At 34.1% G+C, this 11331-nt stretch overlaps 1 protein-coding gene across 5 annotated transcripts in view; it reads right to left on the bottom strand.

Moving 5' to 3' along the window:
• Nucleotides 1-11331, bottom strand: part of LOC111055814 — a 185737-nt gene that overhangs the window by 81774 nt on the left and 92632 nt on the right. The window lies entirely within an intron of this gene.

Raw genomic sequence — 11331 nt, 5'->3', positions numbered from 1 at the left:
ATTAGTCGTTTATACAACGAAATCGTGCCGACACGAAAGGACAGGACAGAATTTACTCTGATGGACAGTATTATTATTATTATTATATTTTTGTTGTGTGAAGCCACATATTCTGAGCGGTGCTCAAGTGGCATACAACATGTCATTTTTAGAATGGAGTCACATGAATGCTCTAAAACACTCCTCAATGGTATAAGGACAAGCCTCTACCAGTGTCCTAATTATCTTTGAAACAAATAACTTATAGCTGCTACACAGCCTTATATCCTCAGGAATGCAATTAAAAACTTGAGTCCTGAATAATACGGTCCCTTTTCGAGAAGAGTCATTCTATGATAGGGAACTGGAATAATCCTGTATTTTCACCTCGTGTTTCATAAGTATGACAAATTCGGTAGCATTAAAATATTTTTGTTTTGAACACAACGAAACAACTTCAAGGAAGTATATCGCTAGAACTTAAGTAGTCGGAGTGCCTTGAATATTGTCTTACAGGAGAAAGATGGACCCACTCCCCCCAAAATCCGAAGTGCTTTTTTCTGCATTTTTAAGTTTGTGTTCAAACAATTCTTAGAGGAGACTATGGTTTATAACTGCACGAGGTCTACTGTTCACAGAACTACTAGGTAGTATAAAAACAGGCTTCATGGTGGGGTGTGCTGAAAAAAAGAAAGAAAGAAAAATATCTGAAAATACCTAGTTCATATGTATTTTATAAATTTCTATATGATTTTGTGAATAAAAAGCTATTTGATTTGATATGATACCTAGCCAACTATGATTTCCTATGATTTACCTTGGCTGGTAGAGAGTTTAAAAGTAAGGAATGAAGAGTGAAGAAGAGCGAAAAATGGAATAATGGGAGAAGAGAGAAAAAAGTATGAAGATAATTATTTAATCTATTTAATTTAAAATACAATTTCAATAGAAACAATACAATATGTAGCGGCTGTAATACAATAGTGGTGGATTGGGTTGTCGTTCCTTAATCAGCTGATAATCAGCCAATCGGAGAGTTTCCTGCCCTGCCGAGTCGGCTGAAAACACCTGAAAAAGCGCTTTGTGTGACTTAACCCTACGTTGTCAGGAGCCATAAGACTCAGACGCAGTCTAAATAATTCATAAGTTCAAAAAATCTTCTTCCCATTTCAACAAACGAGCAACGAATCCAAATTCATTACGGCAAGTCATGAGTTATTGTTGTTCACTAATGAACTCAATTCTTCTTAAATTAGGATTTTCAGTTCAGTTCACCGTACTGTTAGGCCGACTGCAGTGCATTTCATGGCTGAAGACCTCTGGATGGCCATCAGGTAATTTGTAATATTCTAGTCTTTAGCCTTCAAATACACTATAATTAGTAATAGTTATTTGTGCAACTAGTGCGCAAAGTGACAGTTTGCTGCACCGAAAGAAACGTTTACGCACGAGCCGTAGGAAAAAACGGAATGGTTTCCTGAGTGCAGCAGAGGAACTTTGCTCACATATTTCACATTGAATTTTTCCTACAGTTACCATTGAATATGAGAAGTGGTTGATTATGGGTAAAATGATGGCTGAAATCCATCAAATGTTTGTCTGTATAATTTTGTTCTTAATAACAATTAAAACATTAAATCGATAATTTATTCAATTAAAAATTAAATGAATCCAATTAATTAGAAAATTTGAATAATTTTGAGTAATCTTGATTTCTAAATAATTTTTCAACCAATCAATTATGAATGAAGAAAATATTATTCAAATAATGAATATTAATAATATTCATTATGTATAATTTAATGAGTCTCATTTTTATTCATTTGAAAATCAGAAAAATATAGATAGAACAAATTCGCATTCAAAATACACGCCAACAATGTCAACAGCTGATTGGGATGGCTGCAAGATAATACGCAAAGTATTATTAAGAGTACGCAAATTAATACTTTGTGCACTAGAGCGGAAAAGTGATTCTTTGCGTTCTGTAATCAGTGCAGAAATGGTCACTTTTCAAGGTATCTGTAGGAAACAGAGGCTATAAGGTAAAATGAAATTTATCCATTTTAAAATTGAGTAATATCAACATTTCATTTCATTGCTGCTCTCATTGAAAATTAATTTTTTTCAACAGTTAAAATTACATCTACATTGAAATGGAAGTGATTTACAGGTATTAAAAAATGATTTATTTCAAATAATTACATATTCAGTATGCTTGAATTCATAGAATGATCTATTCGCCAACATAGCTTCCCCAAGAATTTGATTAAAGTACAAGACCAGAACGTTCATTGATCTTAGAAAGACATCAGTTTTGGAAACAGAAAAGAAGGCCTTAATAAACTCGTTGAAACCTTGATGAGACCTTATGATTTCCATGCATGACAGTGGAAATTGGAATAAATTTATTAGTTCCTATCTATATTTTATAATTGATAACCATTCTATAAGAAGTTATATCACTTAGACACGATTTCGATAAGTAGACCGCGCACAAGTTCAATAAACTTCAATGAATGCACATTGAAATGCACTTGGCATATATTGCTCATATTTGTGTTTGATAGGATTTAATGACCCTCAAGATCAATGCACTCATATTGGATATATTTTTTTATTGAAAGAATGTGATTTATTTGAAATAATATTCGATTGACTTATTAGAGGTTACCTATATATTAATATGTAAACTAGATAATTCACTTATTCCAAAATATCGGGGACCGAGCTTCGCTCCGGAGTACAAAAGCATATAAAATGTATTACTAAAGAGAAATTATAATAAAATTCATACAGAAATGTTCTATCTAATCATACTATAATTGAGATTGATTCCCAGAGGAATGCAAAAAATTCCCTCACAAAGGCCCAGTTGCACAAAGGCCGGTTAAATTTTAATCCTGATTAACTTCACATGAACCAAATCAGAGAAGACCATTTCAAAAATATGCATCTACTGGAAATTAATCAGGATTGAAAATGACCCGGCTTTTTTGTAACCGGGCACTAAGTACCTGATTGAATGATTACAAAAGTTCAACAGCTGAGTCATAATTTTGACACAGTCCCACACACATGAACTCGCTCACTCACTTCCATCACCAACAGACGACGAAATAATTATTATCAGCTGTTTTTCCAAGATGAATAATAATTATCTTTTTAATGTCCTTCAGCGAGTTTTCCCAGGGATGAGACCTAGTGCAATCGAATCTTTAATAATATAAACCTACTATGTTATGAATTTCGTGAGAATCGTTAGAGCCGTTTCGATATCCGGTGAAATACAAACATATAAACATCTAAACATCCAAACATAAAAACATAAAATCTGGTGTGGCGCACTCACACAACTTTCCTTGCCGTTATGAAAATATTGATCATCTGATGCTAGTGTATACGCGCATCTTAGTCTACTATTCTAAGATCTGAGCCAGCTGGTGACAGGACTATAACGCTGGAGACACACGAGGTCTGCTATCTCATCATAGTGAATGATTTAATAGAATCAACAGTTTGCAATTGGATAATAACATTTTCTCGAATTTTGAGCTTATTTCCATCTTTAGGTGAAAATGTTACTGAACATTAATGTAGAGATTTTCATGCTCAATCCTTTCCACTTGAAATTTTCTGTTTAAATTATATCTGAAGACTGATAATTGGGGATCTAAAATCAAACTTTGCATAGATGGGGCGAAATCTCCTGAATTTTTACAGATATGGGACTTGTGGCAGTTGATAGAGCTTATCAATGACTTTAGGTATAAATTTTATCGAAATCGTTGGAGCCGTTTTCGAGAGAAATCACACTACACACATACAGACCAATACCCAAAAACCACTTTTTTGGTCTCAGGGGACCTTGAAACGTAAGAAATATAGAAATACTGGGTACCTTAAATTTTTTCGGAAAGCAATACTTTCCTTACCTATGTAATAGGGCAAGGAAAGTAATAACAGAATTGCTCGTTCAATAGTATAGGATAAATAATATGACACAAAGGAAAAGAGCTATATTCAAAGATCATAATTATTCAATTTTCTGACACATCTGGAAAAGTCAATCGATCTTTTCTGATTTCAATCAATTACACACAGTTCTTTCGAAAATTTACTGTTTTGTAACTCTCAGATATTAATAGTCTACCCATAAATAAGTATGAAAAGCAACGCTCCATCTAACAACAAGCTTCACGCTTATTTTATCATATTGACATTGACAACGCGAACCAAATTGGATGAGAATTGATTGGCTATGAAGTATGAATGCTAATCACAAAACTGGAATATGTAATATTGCTATATTATCGTTGGGTATGTATTGTACAGCCTGTGTATATATGTATTATCATTGTAGTTCTGTGTTGGTGAATTCAATTGACAGCAATGAATTTATTGATGCACTCGACTTTCATTCATTTCACTGATCACTTCAATCTGTCAGTAATTCCCCATAAATAATATCAATGTGTCCCATTCAATCAATACTGACAGTTAAACTCTCTGAGTCTTTCAATCAAGTGACGCTTGTTAACGAATTGATTTTGTCAAAGAATTCAGACATGGTTTTTGTTTTATGTCGTCTATATGACGTAATAAGCTGCGTACACATTCGCTTCCACCCGCACCGAGCACGCTCCTCCCTCGTACCGCCCTCGTACCCACCATCGAACCACAGTCGCACCGCCCACGCACCCATCATGAACGTTACGGAAGATGTTAGAATCTTCTCGCGTTCCCCGGTCGAACCACTGTTGCTCGCCGGTCGATCATCAATCGCTCTGCTGGAGTGACGTTCGGTTGCGGAGCAGAGCGACAGTCTGTACGCACCTAAACATGTATGATTGTTTAGTCTGTACCATAGAAGAAAGATAAACTATCTTATATGACATTTTTTCTCTTTGTCTGTACTGAGATCCACGTGTAAAGCCAGTGAAAATGATAGGAAGGCATTGTTATCACTCTTCCTTTTCCGCCGTGCCTTATAAAGTACCTAGGTAGTCTGCGATTCAAGCTATCCTGGTAAATCAGATCTGATATTATGTTAATGATCAATTCCCTAATTGACCGACCGAAGTGAGGTCTAAGATTCGAGTCGACGGTTATGCATTTCTCTTTATTTATGTTTATATGTTTATATTTATGTTATACGTATTTACGTATATACAAGGTTTTTAGAAATTTTGCATTTCAAGGATAATATAAAATTAATTGTAGAGATTCTCATGCTCTATCTTTCCCACTCGAAATTTTTTGTTTAAATTGTATCTGAAGCCTGATAATTGGGAATCTAAATCAAACTTTGCATAGATGGAGCGGAATTCCTGAAATTTTTACAGATATGAGACTTGTGGAAGTTGATAGATCTTATCAATGACTATTTTAGGTATAAATTTAATCAAAATCGTTGGAGCCGTTTTTGAGAAAATCGCGAAAAGCCCTGTTTTTGACAACATTTTCGCCATTTGAGCCGCAATCTGTATTGCATTTGATCGAAATTGTTCGTGTCGGATCCTTATAATAATACTAAGAATAATAATAATAATATAATATATAATAATAATAATAATAATAATTTATTACCATTGGTTTACAAAAAAACATTGGTCATCGTCAAAGTATACAAAATAATACAAAATAATTAACAATACAAAAGTCTACACAGCCTCTAAAACACATTACATCTAAAATTTACTTATTTAAACAAGATTACAAACTAAGTATACACAGCCTAAACATACACAATGGTAAAAGATTTACATAGACTGTGAAAATTTTATAAAATTCAGGGGACCTTGTAAAGTCCACTTCTTATTAGGCCTTTCCTAACTCTATCTTTATATTGGGTGGCATCTAGGTCTCTTACCAATGACGGAAGGGCATTATAAAATCTGAGAGATTGGGCCCTGAAACTTCTCAATGATGCTCTGGAAGAGCACAATTCGACACCTATATATACTCGCCCCTCTTGTATTGTATGTATGCCTATCAGAGTTGAGGCTAAATTTATCCAGGTTGTTTTTTGACATAACCCAGACACTCCAGGACATACATAGAAGGAAGAGTCAGAATTTTATTATCAAAAACAAAGGTCTACAATGACTACGTGGCTCTTCATTGTTAATATTCTAATGGCTCTCTTCTGTAGCAGGAAAAGTTTACCAGCCAAAGGACTATTTCCACACAAAATTATACATAGGCTAGGTGACTGTGGATAATCGCAAAGTAGTAAATGTTTTCAAGACCTCTATTGTCACACTTCCAGCCAACCTCTCAACATAAAAAGCCCTCTTAATACTCTATTATATATATTTCCATATGGGTATTCCATTTAAGATTAGATTGCAAAAAAACTCCGAGGAACTGGGGTAGATTCAATGTTTGGGCTGTTGGCTAGACTGAAACTTATAGTAGGTTTTTTTTATCATTAATATGTAACTTATTTTCCTTACTCCAACTGTCAATCAAAAGATACATTGTTCCAAATTGGACTTTGCATCTGTCTGATTCCCATCGCTAATAATACTGCCAGGTCATCTGCATATAAAAATATTCTTCTTCATTGCCTTCCAAGTAATTAGGTAAGGCATTAATATAAATTAAGAACGTATTGGTCAGTATAGATCCCTGAGGGACCCCTCGTTCTACTAAGATAAGAAATCAGAACTCAGACCACAATGGTAAAACTGACTGGAACCTCCCCTCTAGATATGTTTTGAAAAACTTCAATACTTTATGATCATATTGTAGGCAGAAAGTTTTGTTAATAGTATTCATGCGAGACCGCGTATCAAAAGCACATGAATAATCGTACATTCTGGCAACATTGCTTTCTTGTCCTCAATTCCGTTCATTACAACTCCACAAATCAGATATGGCAGATGTTGTGCTCAAATTACCTCTAAACACAAATTGACTTAGGTATCTTCCTATAGTGTAAGGACCTTAAGTTCCAAATTTCAAGTCGTTCCGTTAATTGGGAAATGAGATATCGTTTACACAGACGCACATACACTCATACACCACACACCACACACACACACCACACACACACACACACACCCACACACCCCACACACACACACACACACACACCCAATACCCAAAAACCACTTTTTTGGATTCAGGGGACCTTGAACGTATAGAAATTTGGAAATTGGGGTACCTTAATTTTTTCGGAAAGCAATACTTTCCTTACCTATGGTAATAGGGCAAGGAAAGTAAAAATAGTAACGTCTCAAATACAATATCCTTCTCAACTATGAATGATTGGGAAAGGAACAACAGGCTTGAAGCCCAAAACTGATCCTTTCCTAAATTTCAATGTATCTTCAGCATTACTGTATTGAATCGTTCTCCAGGGAAACACTATCGCAAAATTGCCAACCGAAATGTTTTACAGCTTTTATATCTCTGCTACAAAGTTCATTCACATCTGACAAATGTGATTGGTTCAATGGCAAATTTTATGAGGGAATAAAATTGTTATAGCTTGGGTGATTGTGTGGGTTGATTTGAGGAGTCTGGAATTGAATCGCTAAAGTGAATATCACTTGAAATTGTCAGCAAACCTCATGAAAAATACCAAAGATTCCCATTCAGTCAATACTGACAGCTAGGCAGTTGGTAGAGATAGATTTTGTAGGGTCCAGTTTCTAGGACACTTATTAAATTTAATGGATGACAATTAGATATAATTATCAAAATTCCCACATTTATTATTCACATACACAATTCCCACATTATTTATCATAAAAGATTGATCTTGATCTTAATATAATAAATTAGTTATATATTTATTATGTGAACCTCTCTATTCAAGTGGACAATAATCTAAATATCTGTTCTATTTTGGTTTTGAAGCATCTAAATTTGGATATCTACTTTGTGAACATATTTAAGGACTGCAATTTTGTGATGTAAAAAGCTGGGTGTTACGCCAAGTTATTAACCAAATGTTAATAACTTAATCGTTATAGATTCATTAGATTGACGGAACTTGACAAACATATGTCATCATGTGTAAGAGAAGTTATGTTCAATCCAATAGAATCTATCAAGATTAAGTTATAAACTTGGTTGTAAAGCAGCTATAACCTATTTCGGACTATGTTTAACCCTATATATTGGGGAGAAATAGCACAAGGTTATCTTTTTTTTCTCTCCCTGTCATTTTGATGATGTACTTATTGTATGAATGAATAAAGAATAAATAGACTATTTGATCTACAATCTAGGCTATTAGTAAATTGATTCTCAACTTGATTGACTATGACAATTTTTTTCTTCTGTCATTTCCTTTTGTTTTTAACACTAAAATTGACCTTCTGATCTTTAAACTTCATTGTTTAAATACCGTAGTCAAAGAAATTGCATTTTTCCTAGCTCTTTCCGAATATTTCTTGTAAGTTATATACTTTTACCTAATACGCATTAAACAAGATGATGCCTTATTAGTGCATTGAAACTTAAGTTTGGCTCAAACAAATTATGTGGAAGTGACAATAACGTTTCTATTTAACCGTTAACCGTTTCAAGTAGGTACCGTATCTCCATTCAAGGTCTAATAAAAACGTTATTGTCAGTTCCACATAATTTATTTGAGCCAAACTCAAGTTTCAATGTACTAATAAGGCATCATCTTTAGTGGTCTTTCACAATCAATCCAGTCTAACCAGAAAAGACCACTTAAGATGGTCTTAAACCACTTTTTTGGACTCAGGGGACCTTGAAACGTATAGAAATTTAGAAATTGGGGTACCTTAATTTTTTTCGGCAAGCAATACTTTCCTCACCTATGGTAATAGGGCAAGCAAAGTAAAAAAAAAATATAAATTCGCAAACAAAGCATTTAACGATGTAACTCTAGTCAACATGTTTCTAAAGAAGAAGAAGAAGAAGAAAGAAAAAAAGAAGGAAGAAGAAGAAAAAAACAGGAGAGAAGAAGAAGAAGAAGACAGGCAGTAGCAGGAGAAGAGAAGAAGAAGAAGAAGGAAGAAGAAAGAAGAAGAAGAAAAAAACAGGAGAAGAAGAAGAAAGAGAAGAATAAAAGAGAAAAGAAGAAGAAGACAGAAATGAAAGAAGAGAAGAAGAAGAAGAAGAAGAAGAAGAACGACAGAGAAAGAAAGGAGAAGAAGAGAGACGAGAAGAAAGAAGAAGAACAAGAAAGAAAACAGAGAAGAAAAGAAAGCAAGAAGAGAAGAAGAAAGAAAAGAAAGAGAGCAGAAGAAAGACAGGGAAGAAGAAGAAAGAAGTCGAAGAACGAAGAAGAAGAGAAACAAAGAGATGAAGAGAGAAGAAGAAAGAAGAACAAGAAGGAGAAGAGAAGAAGCAAGACGAAAGAAGAAAAGAAGAGAAGAAGAAGAAGAAGAAGGAAGAGAAGAAGAAGAAGAAGAGAAGAAGAAGAAGAAGAAGAGAAGAGAAGAAGAAGAGAAGAAGAAGAAGAAGAAAGAAGAAGAAGAAGAAGAAGAAGAAGAAGAAGAAGAAGAAGACAAGAAAAGAAGAAGAAGAAGAAGAAGAAGAAGAAGAAGAGAAGAAGAAGAAGAAGAAGAAGCAGAAAGAAGAAGAAGAAGAAGAAGAAGAAGAAGAAGAAGAAAGAGAAGAGAAGAAGAAGAAGAAGAAGAAGAAGAAGAAGAAGAAGAAGAAGAAGAAGAAATAGGACAAACTCAAAGTTTACTATCAAGATGGAATGTATTCCAACTATATACAGTCAGATTCACCTAAAATCTGTCAGGATTGGTTGAATGGGATACATTGATGTTATTATTAACCAATCCTGACACTCCAAGCATATTGTGAGATTCACTTCAAACTTTCAGAATTCCTAATAAAAACCGTCAATGGTTTCCTCCAACTAGCTATGACAGTTTGAATAGAATCTAACAATAGAAACTCTCAAAGAACTCTATAACACAGTTCAAATGATGTCCGGTCATTTTCCAAACAAAATCCCCGAAATATTTACATTGTCTCTGTTCTGCGATCTTTCTGTTACTCTTGAAAATGATTTAGCGGACGGAGATTTAGCACAAAATTTTAGTGTCGGTAGGAAAGCATCTTTCATAGTTTTTTTGCAGTGTTTTGCAGCATTTAATTTGTTGTTTTCATCTTGCGAATGTAGGTTTCAGATTAGCATCTTTGTTGCAATCTATAAACTGAAACTTTTAGTCGTTTTGCAAACTGAAGCTTTTAGTTGCTAAGTGGTGGCTTTTTGCAATGTGATATTCAATCTATTTTTGCTATTTCATCTTTGAAACAGTGGTTTAGGTCCGTCGCAAAGTAGACCCACGCTAATCCACGAAAAGCAACCCACACCGTGGGATGTTTTGTAAACCATTGCTATAGAATTACTCATAATCAATCAGCTGACAAGTGGATTATTCATTGCATGTATTAAGGTGAGTACAGATATACGCGCCGCGAACATGAGCAATTCACTTTTAATCAGCTGACTATATCTGTATTTTTACAGAAACGGTAAGATAAATATATAAAAAGCTTGGCATCAGCTGATTAAAAGTGAATTGCTCATGTTCGCGGCGCGTAAATCTGTACGCACCTTAACACAGATGTCTAGAGAAGCCTAGCACTGGTTTACAAAACGGCGTGGATGCTTTCGTGGATTAGCGGGTCTACTTTGCGGCGGGCCTAAATTTTTAATCTTTCAAAGTGGTTCAATCTTTGCAATCATTAAATTTCTATTCTATTTCAGCTATTTGATTGATATAATTTTAAATAACTGAGATACGGTACCTATACTGAAACTGAAAATTTACAATAAATATGCCATAATTATTATTAAAAGAAAATCCAAAGGTAAGTGCTATAAACCACACCGAAGACTTTGCTTCTGCAGATATTGACAACAGGGTGAACAGCTAGAAGGAATTCGATGAAGCTACCTACCGTACTGTTCAAAATTATTCCTCCAGTCCAAAAAGTATTTTCTTCTAGCTGTTTATCCAGTGGTCACTATTTTCAGTAGCAGAAGTCTTGGGGTGGTTTAAATCACTTAACTTTAGAATTTCGTTTAATAATTATTATCATATCATTGAAGAAATGCAATACTAATTAATTTCCATCTGTAATGAATATAAGAATTATTGATAATATATAATTATAAACCTACTTCTAAATGAACAAAAAGAATGGAATCAATTAAGAACAAAATCTAATCTTGATTATGATTATGAATAACTATGAATATCGGGGACCGAGCTTCGCTCTGGAGTACAAAAGCATAAACAATTTATTACGAAAGAAGAAATAATAATAACATTCATACAGAAATGTTCTATCTATCACAGTAAATTGAGATTAATTCCCGAGGAATGCAAAATTTCCCTC

The sequence above is a fragment of the Nilaparvata lugens genome, chromosome 3 (assembly GCF_014356525.2).
Source record: "Nilaparvata lugens isolate BPH chromosome 3, ASM1435652v1, whole genome shotgun sequence".
In the NCBI taxonomy this organism is placed as follows: Eukaryota; Metazoa; Arthropoda; class Insecta; order Hemiptera; family Delphacidae; genus Nilaparvata; species Nilaparvata lugens.
The sequence above is the reverse complement of the archived record's forward strand: the minus strand, read 5'-3'. Positions and strand labels throughout refer to the sequence as shown.